We start from the raw sequence: 17,369 nt of genomic DNA on the forward strand, positions 1-17,369 counted from the left end.
CCTGAAGGCCAAGACCCCAGCCTCGAGCCTCAAGGCTACGACCCCAGCCTCGAGGCCAAGACCCCTGCCTCGAGCCTGAAGGCCAAGACACCAGCCTCGAGCCTCAAGGCCAAGACCCCAGCCTCAAGGGCAAGACCCCAGGCTCAAGGCTCAAGGCCATGTCCCCAGCCTCAAGCCTCAAGGCCAAGACCCAGCCTCAAGGCCTAGACTCCAACCTCAAACCTGAAGGCCAAGACCCAGCCTCAAGGCCAAGACCCAACCTCAAGCCCATGACCCAAGCCTCAAGGCCAAGACCCAAGCCTCAAAACCCCAGCCGCAAGTCTCGATACCAAGACCCCAGCCTTGATACCAAGACCCCAGCCTCAAGCCTCGATACCAAGACCCTAGCCTCAATACCAAGATCCCAGTCTCAGGTCCCCTAGTCTGTCTCCAAGCCTCAAAACGAAGACCCTAGCCTCGAGCCTCAAAACCCCAGCTTGAAGTCCCCAAGCCTGTCTCCAAGCCTCAAGCCCAAGACCACAGCCTCGAGCCTCAAGCCCAAGAGCCCAGCCTCGAGACTCAAGACCAAGATTCCAGCCTCAATTCTCAAGACCAAGACAACAGCCTCGAACCTCAATACCAAGATCCCAGTCTCGTCCCCAAGCCTGTCTCTAAGCCTCAAGCCCAAGACCCCAGCCTCAAGCCTCAAGGCCAAGAACCCAGCCTCGAGCCTCAAGACCAAGACCCCTGCCTCGAGCTCAAGACCAAGAGCCCATCCTCGAGCCTCAAGGCTACGACCCCAGCCTCAAGGCTCAAGGCCAAGACCCCAGCCTCCAGCCTGAAGCCCAAGACGCCAGCCTGGAGCCTCAAGCCTCAAGACCCCAGCCTCGCACCTTAAGCCCAAGACCCCAGCCTTGAGACTCAAGCCTTCAGACCCCATCCTCAAGCCTTAAGACCCCAGCCTCGAGCCTCAAGTCCTCAAGCCTGTCTCCAGGCGTTAAGACTAAGACCCCTGTCTCGAGGTCAAAACCAAGATCCCAGCAACGAGCCTCAAAACCAGAACCGTAACCTCCAGCCTCAAGCCCAAGATCCCAGCCTCGAGCCTCAAGGCCAACAGACAAGCCTTGAGCCTCAAGGCCAAGACCCCAGCCTCAAGGCTAAGACCCCAGCCTCAAGGCTCAAGACCAAGACCCCAGCCACAAGAACAAGACCCCAGCCTCAAGGCTAAGACTCCAGTCTCAAGGCTCAAGGCTAAGACTTAAGCCTCAAGCCTCAAGGCCAAAACCCAGCTTCAGCCTCAAGGCCAAGACCCACCCTCAAGCCTCAGGGCCAAGAGCCAACCTCAAGGCAAAGACCCAAGCTTCAAAACCCCAGCCTCAAGCCTCGATACCAAGACCCCAGCCTCAATACCAAGACCACAGCCTCGAGCCTCAAGCCTCAAGACCCCAGGCTCGAGCCTCAAGTCCAAGACCCCAGCCTCGAGACTCAAGCCTCAAAACCCCAGCCTCGAGCCTCAAGGCCAACAGACAAGCCTCGAGCCTCAAGGCCAAGACCCCAGACTCAAGGCTAAGACCCCAGTCTCAAGGCTCAAGACCAAGACCCCAGCCACAAGAACAAGACCCCAGCCTCAAGGCTAAGACTCCAGTCTCAAGGCTCAAGGCTAAGACTTAAGCCTCAAGCCTCAAGGCCAAAACCCAGCTTCAGCCTCAAGGCCAAGACCCACCCTCAAGCCTCAGGGCCAAGAGCCAAACTCAAGGCAAAGACCCAAGCCTCAAAACCCCAGCCTCAAGCCTCGATACCAAGATCCCAGCCTCAATACCAAGACCACAGCCTCGATCCTCAAGCCTCAAGACCCCAGGATCGAGACTCAAGTCCAAGACCCCAGCCTCGAGACTCAAGTCCAAGACCCCAGCCTCGAGACTCAAGCCTCAAGACCCCAGCCTCGAGCCTTGTCCCCAAGCCTCTCTCCAAGCCTCAAGACCAAGACCCCTGCCTCGCACCTCAAGGCCACGACCCCAGCCTCGAGCCTCAAGGCCACGACCCCAGCCTCAAGCATCAAGGCCAAGACCCCAGCATCGAGCCTCAAGGCCAAGACCCAGCATGGAGCCTCAAGGCCAAGAGCCCAGCCTCGTGCCTCAAGACCAAGACCCCTGCCTCGAGGGCAAGACCCCAGGCTCAAGGCTCAAGGCCATGTCCCCAGCCTCAAGCCTCAAGGCCAAGACCCAGCCTCAAGGCCTAGACTCCAACCTCAAACCTGAAGGCCAAGACCCAGCCTCAAGGCCAAGACCCAACCTCAAGCCCATGACCCAAGCCTCAAGGCCAAGACCCAAGCCTCAAAACCCCAGCCGCAAGTCTCGATACCAAGACCCCAGCCTTGATACCAAGACCCCAGCCTCAAGCCTCGATACCAAGACCCTAGCCTCAATACCAAGATCCCAGTCTCAGGTCCCCTAGTCTGTCTCCAAGCCTCAAAACGAAGACCCTAGCCTCGAGCCTCAAAACCCCAGCTTGAAGTCCCCAAGCCTGTCTCCAAGCCTCAAGCCCAAGACCACAGCCTCGAGCCTCAAGCCCAAGAGCCCAGCCTCGAGACTCAAGACCAAGATTCCAGCCTCAATTCTCAAGACCAAGACAACAGCCTCGAACCTCAATACCAAGATCCCAGTCTCGTCCCCAAGCCTGTCTCTAAGCCTCAAGCCCAAGACCCCAGCCTCAAGCCTCAAGGCCAAGAACCCAGCCTCGAGCCTCAAGACCAAGACCCCTGCCTCAAGCTCAAGACCAAGAGCCCATCCTCGAGCCTCAAGGCTACGACCCCAGCCTCAAGGCTCAAGGCCAAGACCCCAGCCTCCAGCCTGAAGCCCAAGACGCCAGCCTGGAGCCTCAAGCCTCAAGACCCCAGCCTCGCACCTTAAGCCCAAGACCCCAGCCTTGAGACTCAAGCCTTCAGACCCCATCCTCAAGCCTTAAGACCCCAGCCTCGAGCCTCAAGTCCTCAAGCCTGTCTCCAGGCGTTAAGACTAAGACCCCTGTCTCGAGGTCAAAACCAAGATCCCAGCAACGAGCCTCAAAACCAGAACCGTAACCTCCAGCCTCAAGCCCAAGATCCCAGCCTCGAGCCTCAAGGCCAACAGACAAGCCTTGAGCCTCAAGGCCAAGACCCCAGACTCAAGGCTAAGACCCCAGCCTCAAGGCTCAAGACCAAGACCCCAGCCACAAGAACAAGACCCCAGCCTCAAGGCTAAGACTCCAGTCTCAAGGCTCAAGGCTAAGACTTAAGCCTCAAGCCTCAAGGCCAAAACCCAGCTTCAGCCTCAAGGCCAAGACCCACCCTCAAGCCTCAGGGCCAAGAGCCAAACTCAAGGCAAAGACCCAAGCCTCAAAACCCCAGCCTCAAGCCTCGATACCAAGATCCCAGCCTCAATACCAAGACCACAGCCTCAATCCTCAAGCCTCAAGACCCCAGGATCGAGACTCAAGGCCAAGACCCCAGCCTCGAGACTCAAGTCCAAGACCCCAGCCTCGAGACTCAAGCCTCAAGACCCCAGCCTCGAGCCTTGTCCCCAAGCCTCTCTCCAAGCCTCAAGACCAAGACCCCTGCCTCGCACCTCAAGGCCACGACCCCAGCCTCGAGCCTCAAGGCCACGACCCCAGCCTCAAGCATCAAGGCCAAGACCCCAGCATCGAGCCTCAAGGCCAAGACCCAGCATGGAGCCTCAAGGCCAAGAGCCCAGCCTCATGCCTCAAGACCAAGACCCCTGCCTCGAGGGCAAGACCCCAGGCTCAAGGCTCAAGGCCATGTCCCCAGCCTCAAGCCTCAAGGCCAAGACCCAGCCTCAAGGCCTAGACTCCAACCTCAAACCTCAAGGCCAAGACCCAGCCTCAAGGCCAAGACCCAACCTCAAGCCCATGACCCAAGCCTCAAGGCCAAGACCCAAGCCTCAAAACCCCAGCCGCAAGTTTCGATACCAAGACCCCAGCCTTGATACCAAGACCCCAGCCTCAAGCCTCGATACCAAGACCCTAGCCTCAATACCAAGATCCCAGTCTCAGGTCCCCTAGTCTGTCTCCAAGCCTCAAAACGAAGACCCTAGCCTCGAGCCTCAAAACCCCAGCTTGAAGTCCCCAAGCCTGTCTCCAAGCCTCAAGCCCAAGACCACAGCCTCGAGCCTCAAGCCCAAGAGCCCAGCCTCGAGACTCAAGACCAAGATTCCAGCCTCAATTCTCAAGACCAAGACAACAGCCTCGAACCTCAATACCAAGATCCCAGTCTCGTCCCCAAGCCTGTCTCTAAGCCTCAAGCCCAAGAGCCCAGCCTCGAGACTCAAGACCAAGATTCCAGCCTCAATTCTCAAGACCAAGACCCCTGCCTCGCACCTCAAGGCCACGACCCCAGCCTCGAGCCTCAAGGCCATGACCCCAGCCTCAAGCATCGCCAAGACCCCAGCATCGAGCCTCAAGGCCAAGACCCAGCATGGAGCCTCAAGGCCAAGAGCCCAGCCTCGTGCCTCAAGACCAAGACCCCTGCCTCGAGCCTCAATACCAAGAGCCCAGCTTCGCCTGAAGGCCAAGACCCCAGCCTCGAGCCTCAAGGCCACGACCCCAGCCTCGAGACTCGAGGCCAAGACCCCTGCCTCGAGCCTGAAGGCCAAGACACCAGCCTCGAGCCTCAAGGCCAAGACCCCAGCCTCAAGGGCAAGACCCCAGGCTCAAGGCTCAAGGCCATGTCCCCAGCCTCAAGCCTCAAGGCCAAGACCCAGCCTCAAGGCCTAGACTCCAACCTCAAACCTGAAGGCCAAGACCCAGCCTCAAGGCCAAGACCCAACCTCAAGCCCATGACCCAAGCCTCAAGGCCAAGACCCAAGCCTCAAAACCCCAGCCGCAAGTCTCGATACCAAGACCCCAGCCTTGATACCAAGACCCCAGCCTCAAGCCTCGATACCAAGACCCTAGCCTCAATACCAAGATCCCAGTCTCAGGTCCCCTAGTCTGTCTCCAAGCCTCAAAACGAAGACCCTAGCCTCGAGCCTCAAAACCCCAGCTTGAAGTCCCCAAGCCTGTCTCCAAGCCTCAAGCCCAAGACCACAGCCTCGAGCCTCAAGCCCAAGAGCCCAGCCTCGAGACTCAAGACCAAGATTCCAGCCTCAATTCTCAAGACCAAGACAACAGCCTCGAACCTCAAGAACAAGATCCCAGCCTCGAGCATCAAGCTCAAGATCCCAGCCTCGAGCCTCAAGGCCAAGAGCCCAGCCTCAAGCCTCAAGAACAAGACCCCAGCTTCGAGCCTCAAGCCTCAAGACCCCAGCTTTGAGCCTTAAGTCTCCGTCTGTCTCCAAGCCTCAAGACCAAGACCCCAGCCTCGAGCCTCAATACTCCAGCCTCAAGCCCTCAAGTTCCCAAGCCTCAAGACCAACACCCCATCCTCGAGCCTCAAGACCACAACTTCCAGCCTCAAGCTTCAAGACCCCAGCATCGAGCCTCAAGTCTCCAAGTCTGTCTCCAAGCCTCAAGAACAAGACAACAGCTTCGAGCATCAAGGCCAAGATTCCAGCCTCGAACCTCAAGGCCAAGACCCCTGCCTCGAGCCTCAAGACCAAGAGCCCAGCCTTGAGCCTCAAGACCAAGAGCCCAGCCTCAAGCCTCAAGACCAAGACCCTAACCTCGAGCATCAAGACCAAGACCCTAACCTCGAGCATCAAGCCCAAGATTCCAGCCTCGAGCCTCAAGCCAAGACCCCTGCCTCGAGCCTCAAGACCAAGAGCCCAGCCTTGAGCCTCAAGACCAAGAGCCCAGCCTCAAGCCTCAAGAACAAGACCCCATCCTCGAGCCTCAAGCCTCAAGACCACAGCTTTGAGCCTCAAGTCTCCAAGTCTGTCTCCAAGCCTCAAGAACAAGACCTCAGCCTCGAGCTTCAAGACCCCAGCTTCGAGCTTCAAGCCTCAAGACCCCAGCTTCCAGCCTCGTCCCCAAGCCTGTCTCCAAGCCTCAAGACCAAGACCCCAGCCTCGAGCCTCAAGACCAAGACCCCTACCTCGAAGCTCAAGACCAAGTGCCCAGCCTCGACCCTCAATGCCAAGAGCCCACCCTCAAGCCTCAAGGCCAAGACCCCACCCTCGAGCCTCAAGGCCCCAGCTTCGAGCCTCAAGCCTCAAGACCCCAGCTTCGAGCATCAAGTCTCCAAGTCTGACTCCAAGCCTCAAGACCAAGACCCCAGCCTCAAGCTTCAAGACCACAGCCTCGAGCCTCAAGTCCCCAAGCCTGTCTCCAAGTCTCAAGACCAGCACCCCTGCCTTGAGCCTCAAGACCAAGACCCCAGCCTCGAGCCTGAAGATCCCAGCCTCAAGCCCTCAAATCTCCAAGCCCATCTCCAAGCTTCAACACCAAGACACCGGCCTCGAGACTCAAGCCTCAAGACCAAGACACCAGCCTGGAGCCTCAAGGCCAAGACTCCAGCATCCAGCCTCAAGGCCAAGAACCCTGCCTCGAGCCTCAAGACCAAGAGCCCAGACTCGAGCCTCAAGGCCAAGATCCCAACCTCGAACCTCAAGCCCAAGACCCCAGCCTCGAGCCTCAAGATCTCAGCCTCGAGCCTCAAGAACAAGAGCCCATCCTCGAGCCTCAAGACCCCAGCTTCGAGCTTCAAGCCTCAAGACCCCAGCTTCGAACCTCGTCTCCAAGACTGTCTCCAAGCCTCAAGACCAAGACCCCAGCCTCGAGCCTCAAGTCCCCAGCCTCAAGCCCTCAAGTCCCCAAGCCTGTCTCCAAACCTCAAGACCAAGACACCAGCCTCGAGCCTCAAGGCCAAGACTCCAGCATCGAGCCTCAAGGCCAAGACCCTTGCGTCGAGTCTCAAGGACAAGACCCCAGCCTCAAGGTTCAAGACCCCAGCCTCAAGGCCAAGACTCCAGCCTCAAGGCTCAAGGCCAAGACACCAGCCTCAAGGCCAAAACCCAGCTTCAGCCTCAAGGCTAAGACCCAGCCTCAAGCCACAGGGCCAAGACCCAACCTCAAGGCAAAGACCCAAGCCTCAAGACCCCAGACTCAAGTCTCGATACCAATACTCCGGCCTCAATACCAAGACCCTAACCTCAAGCCCAAGCCCCTGCCTCGAGAGTCAAGCCTCAAGACCCCAGTCTCGAGCCTCGTCCCCAAGCCTCTCTCCAAGCCTCAAGACCAAGACCCCTGCCTCGCACCTCAAGGCCACGACCCCAGCCTCGAGCCCCAAGGCCACGACCCCAGCCTCGAGCCTCAAGGCCAAGACCCCAGCATTGAGCCTCAAGGCCAAGACCCAGCATGGAGCCTCAAGGCGAAGAGCCCAGCCTCGTGCTTCAAGACCAAGACCCCTGCCTCGAGCCTCAATACCAAGAGCCCAGCCTCGCCTGAAGGCCAAGACACCAGCCTCGAGTCTCAAGGCCACGACCCCAGCCTCGAGGCTCGAGGCCAAGACCCCTGCCTCGAGCCTGAAGGCCAAGACACCAGCCTCGAGCCTCAAGGCCAAGCCCTGCCTCGGAGTAGCCAAGACCCCAGTCCAGGCTCAAGGCCTCAAGGCCATGTCCCAAGACAGCCTCAAGCCTCAAGGCCAAGACCTGCCTCAGCCTCCCCACTAAGGCTCAAGGCCATGTCCCCAGCCTCAAGCCTCAAGGCCAAGCCCAGCCTCAAGCCTCAAGCCCCAGCCTCAAGTCAAGGCCAAGACCCAGCCTCAAGGCCAAGATTCCAGCCTTGAGCCTCAAGACCTCACCCTCAAGCCTCAATACCCCAGCTTCATGTCCTGAAGCCTGTCTCCATGCCTCAAGCCCAAGAACCCAGCTTAAGCCTCAGGCCCAAGACCCCAGCCTCGAGCCTCAAAACCAAGACCCCTGCCTCGAGCCTCAAGACCAAGATCCCAGCCTCGAACGTCAAGACCAAGAGCCCAGCCCCGTGCCTCAATGCCAACAGCCCGGCCTGGAGCCTCAAGGCCAAGACCCCAGCTTCGAGCCTCAAGGCCAAGATCCCAGCCTCGAGCCTCAAGCCAAAGACCCCAGCCTCGAGCCTGAAGAACAAGACCCCTGCCTCGAGTCTCAAGACCAAGACCCCAGCCTCGATCCTCAAGAACCCATCCTCAAGCCCTCAAGTCTCCAAGCCTGTCTCCAAGCCTCAAGACCAAGACACCAGCCTCGAGCATCAAGGCCAAGATTCCAGCCTCGAGCCTCAAGGCCAAGAGCCCAGCCTCAAGCCTCAAGAACAAGACCCCAGCTTCGAGCCTCAAGACCAAGACCCCAGCCTCGAACCTCAAGTCCAATAGCCCAGCCTCGAGCCTCAAGGCCAAGATCCCAGCATCGAGCCTCAAGCGCAAGACCACAGCCTCGAGCCTCCAGATCCCAGCCTCGAGCCTCAAGGGCAAGACACCATCCTTGAGCCTCAAGACCCCAGCTCCAGCCTCAAGTTTCAAGACCCCAGCATCGAGCCTCAAGTCTCCGTCTGTCTCCAAGCCTCAAGAACAAGACCCCAGCCTCAAGCCTCAAGACCCCATCGTCAAGCCCTCAAGTCCCCAAGCTTGTCTCCAAACCTCAAGACCAAGACACCAGCCTCGAGCATCAAGGCCAAGATTCCAGCCTCGAGCCTCAAGGCCAAGAGCCCAGCCTCAAGCCTCAAGAACAAGACCCCAGCTTCGAGCCTCAAGCCTCAAGACCCCAGCTTTGAGCCTTAAGACTCCATCTGTCTCCAAGCCTCAAGACCAAGATCCCAGCCTCGAGCCACGAGGCCAAGACCCCAGCCTCAAGGCTCAAGGCCATGATACCAGCCTCAAGGCTCAGGGCCAAGACACCATCCTCAAGCCTCAAGGCCAAGACCCAAGCCTCGACCCTGAAGGCCAAGACCTCTGCCTCGAGCCTGAAGGCCATGACCCCTGCCTCGAGTCTCCAAGACACCATCATCGAGCCTCAAGGCCTCAAGACCAACACCCCTGCCTTGAGCCTCAAGACCAAGACCCCAGCCTCGAGCCTGAAGATCCTCAGCCTCAAGCCCTCATGTCTCCAAGTCTGTCTCCAAGCCTCAAGACCAAGAGCCCAGAATCGAGCCTCAAGACCAATTCCCCTGCTTGAGCCTGAAGGCCAAGAGCCCAGCCTCGAGCCTGAAGGCCAAGAGCCCATCCTCGAGCCTCAAGGCCAAGAGCCCAGCCTCGAGCCTCAAGGCCAAGATCCCAGCCTCGAACCTCAAGCCCAAGACCCCAGCCTCGAGCCTCAAGATCCCAGCCTCGAGCCTCAAGAACAAGAGCCCATCCTCAAGCCTCAAGACACCAGCCTCGATCCTCAAGACCAAGAGCCCAGCCTCAAGCCTGAAGGGCAAGACCCCAGCCTCGAGCCTCAAGGCCACAACCCCAGCCTCGAGGCTTAAGCCAAGACCCCAGCATCGAGCCTGAAGGCCAAGACCCCAGCCTCGAGTGTCAAGCCCAAGACCCCAGCCTTGAGACTCAAGAACGAGACCCCATTCTCGAGCCTCAAGCCTCAAAACCCCAGCTTTGAGCCTCAAGTCTCCAAGCCTGTCTCCAAGCCTCAAGACCAAGACCCCAGCCTCGAGCTTCAAGACCCAGCCTCAAGCCTCAATGCCGCAGCTTCATGTCCCCAAGCCTATCTCCATGCCTTAAGCCTAAGAACCCAGCTTGAGCCTCAAGCCCAAGACCCCAGCCTCGAGCCTATCTCCATGCCTCAAGCCTAAGAACCCAGCTTGAGCCTCAAGCCCAAGACCCCAGCCTCGAGCCTCAAGACCAAGAGCCCAGCCTCGATCCTCAATGCCAAGAGCCCGGCCTCAAGCCTCAATGTCAAGAACCCAGCCTCGAGCCTCAAGACCAAGACACCAGCCTCAAGGCCAAAATCCAGCTTCAGCCTCAAGGCTAAGACCCAGCCTCAAGCCACAGGGCCAAGACCCAACCTCAAGGCAAAGACCCAAGCCTCAAGACCCCAGCCTCAAGTCTCGATACCAAGACTCCGGCCTCAATACCAAGACCCTAGCCTCAAGCCCAAGCCCCTGCCTCGAGAGTCAAGCCTCAAGACCCCAGCCTCGAGCCTCGTCCCCAAGCCTGTCTCCAAGACTCAAGACCAAGACCCCTGCCTCGAGCCTCAAAACCAAGACCCCTGCCTCGATCCTCAAGACCAAGATCCCAGCCTCGAGCCTCAAGACCAAGACCCCAACCTCGAGCCTCAAGCCCAAGATCCAGGCCTCGAGCCTCAAGCCCAAGACACCAGCCTCGAGCCTCGTCTCCAAGACTGTCTCCAAGCCTCAAGACCAAGACTCCAGCCTCGAGCCTCAAGACCCCAGCCTCAAGCCCTCAAGTCCTCAAGCCTGTCTCCAAGCCTCAAGACCTTGAGCCTCAAAATTAAGACCCCAGCCTCGAGCCTCAAGATCCCAGCCTCAAGCCCTCGTCCCCAAGCCTGTCTCCAAGCCTCAAGACCAAGACACCAGCCTCGAGCCTCAAGCCCAAGTTCCCTGCCTCGTGAGTCAAGCCTCAAGACCCCAGTCTCGAGCCTCGTCCCCAAGCCTGTCTCCAAGACTCCAAGACCAAGACCCCTGCCTCGAGCCTCAAGACCAAGATTCCAGCCTTGAGCCTCAAGACCTCACCCTCAAGCCTCAATACCCCAGCTTCATGTCCTGAAGCCTGTCTCCATGCCTCAAGCCCAAGAACCCAGCTTAAGCCTCAGGCCCAAGACCCCAGCCTCGAGCCTCAAAACCAAGACCCCTGCCTCGAGCCTCAAGACCAAGATCCCAGCCTCGAACGTCAAGACCAAGAGCCCAGCCCCGAGCCTCAATGCCAACAGCCCGGCCTGGAGCCTCAAGGCCAAGACCCCAGCTTCGAGCCTCAAGGCCAAGATCCCAGCCTCGAGCCTCAAGCCAAAGTCCCCAGCCTCGAGCCTAAAGAACAAGACCCCTGCCTCGAGTCTCAAGACCTTGAGCCCAAAATTAAGACCCCAGCCTCGATCCTCAAGAACCCATCCTCAAGCCCTCAAGTCTCCAAGCCTGTCTCCAAGCCTCAAGACCAAGACACCAACCTCGAGCCTCAAGGCCAAAACTCCAGCCTCGAGCCTCAAAGCCAATTCCCCTGCCTCGAGCCTCAAGAACAAGACCCCAGCCTCGAGCCTCAAGGCCAAGACACCAGCCTTGAGCCTCAAAGCCAATTCCCCTGCCTCGAGCCTCAAGACCAAGATCTCAGCATCGAGCCTCAAGCGCAAGACCACAGCCTCGAGCCTCCAGATCCCAGCCTCGAGCCTCAAGGGCAAGACACCATCCTCGAGCCTCAAGACCCCAGCTTCGAGCCTCAAGTCTCCAAGCCTCAAGACCAAGACCCAGCCTCGAGCTTCAAGGCCAAGACCCCAGCCTCGAGCCTCAAAACCCCAGCTTCAAGTCCCCAAGCCTGTCTCCAATCCTCAAGCCCAAGAGCCCCGCCTCGAGCCTCAAGACCAAGACCCCAGCCTCGACCCTGAAGGCCAAGACCTCTGTCTCAAGCCTGAAGGCCAAGACCCCTGCCTCGAGCCTCAACACCAAGACACCAGCCTTGAACCTCAAGGCCAGGACTCCAGCCTCGAGCCTCAAGGACAAGACCCCTGCCTCGAGCCACGAGGCCAAGACCCCAGCCTCAAGGCTCAGGGCCATGATACCAGCCTCAAGGCTCAGGGCCAAGACACCATCCTCAAGCCTCAAGGCCAAGACCCAAGCCTCGACCCTGAAGGCCAAGACCTCTGCCTCGAGCCTGAAGGCCATGACCCCTGCCTTGAGCCTCAAATCCAAGACACCATCATCGAGCCTCAAGGCCAAGAACCCAGACTCGAGCCTGAAGACCAACACCCCAGCCTCGAGCCTGAAGAACAAGACCCCTGCCTCGAGTCTCAAGACCAAGACCCCAGCCTCGATCCTCAAGAACCCATCCTCAAGCCTTCAAGTCTCCAAGCCTGTCTCCAAGCCTCAAGACCAAGACACCAACCTCGAGCCTCAAGGCCAAAACTCCAGCCTCGAGCCTCAAAGCCAATTCCCCTGCCTCGAGCCTCAAGAACAAGACCCCAGCCTCGAGCCTCAAGGCCAAGACACCAGCCTTGAGCCTCAAAGCCAATTCCCCTGCCTCGAGCCTCAAGACCAAGATCTCAGCATCGAGCCTCAAGCCCAAGACCACAGCCTCGAGCCTCCAGATCCCAGCCTCGAGCCTCAAGGGCAAGACACCATCCTCGAGCCTCAAGACCCCAGCTTCGAGCCTCAAGTCTCCAAGCCTCAAGACCAAGACCCAGCCTCGAGCTTCAAGGCCAAGACCCCAGCCTCGAGCCTCAAAACCCCAGCTTCAAGTCCCCAAGCCTGTCTCCAATCCTCAAGCCCAAGAGCCCCGCCTCGAGCCTCAAGACCAAGACCCCAGCCTCGACCCTGAAGGCCAAGACCTCTGCCTCAAGCCTGAAGGCCAAGACCCCTGCCTCGAGCCTCAACACCAAGACACCAGCCTTGAACCTCAAGGCCAGGACTCCAGCCTCGAACCTCAAGGCCAAGACCCCTGCCTCGAGCCACGAGGCCAAGACCCCAGCCTCAAGGCTCAAGGCCATGATACCAGCCTCAAGGCTCAGGGCCAAGACACCATCCTCAAGCCTCAAGGCCAAGACCCAAGCCTCGACCCTGAAGGCCAAGACCTCTGCCTCGAGCCTGAAGGCCATGACCCCTGCCTCGAGCCTCAAATCCAAGACACCATCATCGAGCCTCAAGGCCAAGAACCCAGACTCGAGCCTGAAGACCAACACCCCTGCCTCGAGCCTCAAGACCAAGATCCCAGCATCGAGCCTCAAGAACAAGACACCATCCTCAAGCCTCAAGACCCCAGCTTCGAGCCTCATGTCTCCAAGTCTGTCTCCAAGCCTCAAGACCAAGAGCCCAGAATCGAGCCTCAAGACCAATTCCCCTGCTTGAGCCTGAAGGCCAAGAGCCCAGCCTCGAGCCTGAAGGCCAAGAGCCCATCCTCGAGCCTGAAGGCCAAGAGCCCAGCCTCGAGCCTGAAGGCCAAGATCCCAGCCTCGAGCCTCAAGGCGCGACTCCAGCCTCGAGCCTCAAGGCCACAACCCCAGCCTCGAGCCCCAAGAACAAGACCCCAGCATCGATCTCAAGGCCAAGACACAGCAGCGAGCCACAGGGCCAAGAGCCAAGCCTTGTGCCTCAAGACCAAGACCCCTGCCTCGATCCTCAAGACCAAGAGCCCAGCCTCAAGCCTGAAGGGCAAGACCCCAGCCTCGAGCCTCAAGGCCACAACCCCAGCCTCGAGGCTTAAGCCAAGACCCCAGCATCGAGCCTGAAGGCCAAGACCCCAGCCTCGAGTGTCAAGCCCAAGACCCCAGCCTTGAGACTCAAGAACGAGACCCCATTCTCGAGCCTCAAGCCTCAAAACCCCAGCTTCGAGCCTCAAGTCTCCAAGCCTGTCTCCAAGCCTCAAGACCAAGACCCCAGCCTCGAGCTTCAAGACCCCAGCCTCAAGCCTCAATGCCGCAGCTTCATGTCCCCAAGCCTATCTCCATGCCTTAAGCCTAAGAACCCAGCTTGAGCCTCAAGCCCAAGACCCCAGCCTCGAGCCTATCTCCATGCCTCAAGCCTAAGAACCCAGCTTGAGCCTCAAGCCCAAGACCCCAGCCTCGAGCCTCAAGACCAAGAGCCCAGCCTCGATCCTCAATGCCAAGAGCCCGGCCTCAAGCCTCAACGTCAAGAACCCAGCCTCGAGCCTCAAGGCCAAGACACCAGCCTCAAGGCCAAAATCCAGCTTCAGCCTCAAGGCTAAGACCCAGCCTCAAGCCACAGGGCCAAGACCCAACCTCAAGGCAAAGACCCAAGCCTCAAGACCCCAGCCTCAAGTCTCGATACCAAGACTCCGGCCTCAATACCAAGACCCTAGCCTCAAGCCCAAGCCCCTGCCTCGAGAGTCAAGCCTCAAGACCCCAGCCTCGAGCCTCGTCCCCAAGCCTGTCTCCAAGACTCAAGACCAAGACCCCTGCCTCGAGCCTCAAAACCAAGACCCCTGCCTCGATCCTCAAGACCAAGATCCCAGCCTCGAGCCTCAAGACCAAGACCCCAACCTCGAGCCTCAAGCCCAAGATCCAGGCCTCGAGCCTCAAGCCCAAGACACCAGCCTCGAGCCTCGTCTCCAAGACTGTCTCCAAGCCTCAAGACCAAGACTCCAGCCTCGAGCCTCAAGACCCCAGCCTCAAGCCCTCAAGTCCTCAAGCCTGTCTCCAAGCCTCAAGACCAACACCCCAGCCTTGAGCCTCAAAATTAAGACCCCAGCCTCGAGCCTCAAGATCCCAGCCTCAAGCCCTCGTCCCCAAGCCTGTCTCCAAGCCTCAAGACCAAGACACCAGCCTCGAGCCTCAAGCCCAAGTTCCCTGCCTCGTGAGTCAAGCCTCAAGACCCCAGTCTCGAGCCTCGTCCCCAAGCCTGTCTCCAAGACTCCAAGACCAAGACCCCCGCCTCGAGCCTCAAGACCAAGATTCCAGCCTTGAGCCTCAAGACCTCACCCTCAAGCCTCAATACCCCAGCTTCATGTCCTGAAGCCTGTCTCCATGCCTCAAGCCCAAGAACCCAGCTTAAGCCTCAGGCCCAAGACCCCAGCCTCGAGCCTCAAAACCAAGACCCCTGCCTCGAGCCTCAAGACCAAGATCCCAGCCTCGAACGTCAAGACCAAGAGCCCAGCCCCGAGCCTCAATGCCAACAGCCCGGCCTGGAGCCTCAAGGCCAAGACCCCAGCTTCGAGCCTCAAGGCCAAGATCCCAGCCTCGAGCCTCAAGCCAAAGTCCCCAGCCTCGAGCCTGAAGAACAAGACCCCTGCCTCGAGTCTCAAGACCAAGACCCCAGCCTCGATCCTCAAGAACCCATCCTCAAGCCCTCAAGTCTCCAAGCCTGTCTCCAAGCCTCAAGACCAAGACACCAACCTCGAGCCTCAAGGCCAAAACTCCAGCCTCGAGCCTCAAAGCCAATTCCCCTGCCTCGAGCCTCAAGAACAAGACCCCAGCCTCGAGCCTCAAGGCCAAGACACCAGCCTTGAGCCTCAAAGCCAATTCCCCTGCCTCGAGCCTCAAGACCAAGATCTCAGCATCGAGCCTCAAGCGCAAGACCACAGCCTCGAGCCTCCAGATCCCAGCCTCGAGCCTCAAGGGCAAGACACCATCCTCGAGCCTCAAGACCCCAGCTTCGAGCCTCAAGTCTCCAAGCCTCAAGACCAAGACCCAGCCTCGAGCTTCAAGGCCAAGACCCCAGCCTCGAGCCTCAAAACCCCAGCTTCAAGTCCCCAAGCCTGTCTCCAATCCTCAAGCCCAAGAGCCCCGCCTCGAGCCTCAAGACCAAGACCCCAGCCTCGACCCTGAAGGCCAAGACCTCTGTCTCAAGCCTGAAGGCCAAGACCCCTGCCTCGAGCCTCAACACCAAGACACCAGCCTTGAACCTCAAGGCCAGGACTCCAGCCTCGAGCCTCAAGGACAAGACCCCTGCCTCGAGCCACGAGGCCAAGACCCCAGCCTCAAGGCTCAGGGCCATGATACCAGCCTCAAGGCTCAGGGCCAAGACACCATCCTCAAGCCTCAAGGCCAAGACCCAAGCCTCGACCCTGAAGGCCAAGACCTCTGCCTCGAGCCTGAAGGCCATGACCCCTGCCTTGAGCCTCAAATCCAAGACACCATCATCGAGCCTCAAGGCCAAGAACCCAGACTCGAGCCTGAAGACCAACACCCCAGCCTCGAGCCTGAAGAACAAGACCCCTGCCTCGAGTCTCAAGACCAAGACCCCAGCCTCGATCCTCAAGAACCCATCCTCAAGCCTTCAAGTCTCCAAGCCTGTCTCCAAGCCTCAAGACCAAGACACCAACCTCGAGCCTCAAGGCCAAAACTCCAGCCTCGAGCCTCAAAGCCAATTCCCCTGCCTCGAGCCTCAAGAACAAGACCCCAGCCTCGAGCCTCAAGGCCAAGACCCCTTGAGCCTCAAAGCCAATTCCCCTGCCTCGAGCCTCAAGACCAAGATCTCAGCATCGAGCCTCAAGCCCAAGACCACAGCCTCGAGCCTCCAGATCCCAGCCTCGAGCCTCAAGGGCAAGACACCATCCTCGAGCCTCAAGACCCCAGCTTCGAGCCTCAAGTCTCCAAGCCTCAAGACCAAGACCCAGCCTCGAGCTTCAAGGCCAAGACCCCAGCCTCGAGCCTCAAAACCCCAGCTTCAAGTCCCCAAGCCTGTCTCCAATCCTCAAGCCCAAGAGCCCCGCCTCGAGCCTCAAGACCAAGACCCCAGCCTCGACCCTGAAGGCCAAGACCTCTGCCTCAAGCCTGAAGGCCAAGACCCCTGCCTCGAGCCTCAACACCAAGACACCAGCCTTGAACCTCAAGGCCAGGACTCCAGCCTCGAACCTCAAGGCCAAGACCCCTGCCTCGAGCCACGAGGCCAAGACCCCAGCCTCAAGGCTCAAGGCCATGATACCAGCCTCAAGGCTCAGGGCCAAGACACCATCCTCAAGCCTCAAGGCCAAGACCCAAGCCTCGACCCTGAAGGCCAAGACCTCTGCCTCGAGCCTGAAGGCCATGACCCCTGCCTCGAGCCTCAAATCCAAGACACCATCATCGAGCCTCAAGGCCAAGAACCCAGACTCGAGCCTGAAGACCAACACCCCTGCCTCGAGCCTCAAGACCAAGATCCCAGCATCGAGCCTCAAGAACAAGACACCATCCTCAAGCCTCAAGACCCCAGCTTCGAGCCTCATGTCTCCAAGTCTGTCTCCAAGCCTCAAGACCAAGAGCCCAGAATCGAGCCTCAAGACCAATTCCCCTGCTTGAGCCTGAAGGCCAAGAGCCCAGCCTCGAGCCTGAAGGCCAAGAGCCCATCCTCGAGCCTGAAGGCCAAGAGCCCAGCCTCGAGCCTGAAGGCCAAGATCCCAGCCTCGAGCCTCAAGGCGCGACTCCAGCCTCGAGCCTCAAGGCCACAACCCCAGCCTCGAGCCCCAAGAACAAGACCCCAGCATCGATCTCAAGGCCAAGACACAGCAGCGAGCCACAGGGCCAAGAGCCAAGCCTTGTGCCTCAAGACCAAGACCCCTGCCTCGATCCTCAAGACCAAGAGCCCAGCCTCAAGCCTGAAGGGCAAGACCCCAGCCTCGAGCCTCAAGGCCACAACCCCAGCCTCGAGGCTTAAGCCAAGACCCCAGCATCGAGCCTGAAGGCCAAGACCCCAGCCTCGAGTGTCAAGCCCAAGACCCCAGCCTTGAGACTCAAGAACGAGACCCCATTCTCGAGCCTCAAGCCTCAAAACCCCAGCTTCGAGCCTCAAGTCTCCAAGCCTGTCTCCAAGCCTCAAGACCAAGACCCCAGCCTCGAGCTTCAAGACCCCAGCCTCAAGCCTCAATGCCGCAGCTTCATGTCCCCAAGCCTATCTCCATG

This window comes from Mobula hypostoma, chromosome 7 (assembly GCF_963921235.1).
Source record: "Mobula hypostoma chromosome 7, sMobHyp1.1, whole genome shotgun sequence".
In the NCBI taxonomy this organism is placed as follows: Eukaryota; Metazoa; Chordata; class Chondrichthyes; order Myliobatiformes; family Myliobatidae; genus Mobula; species Mobula hypostoma.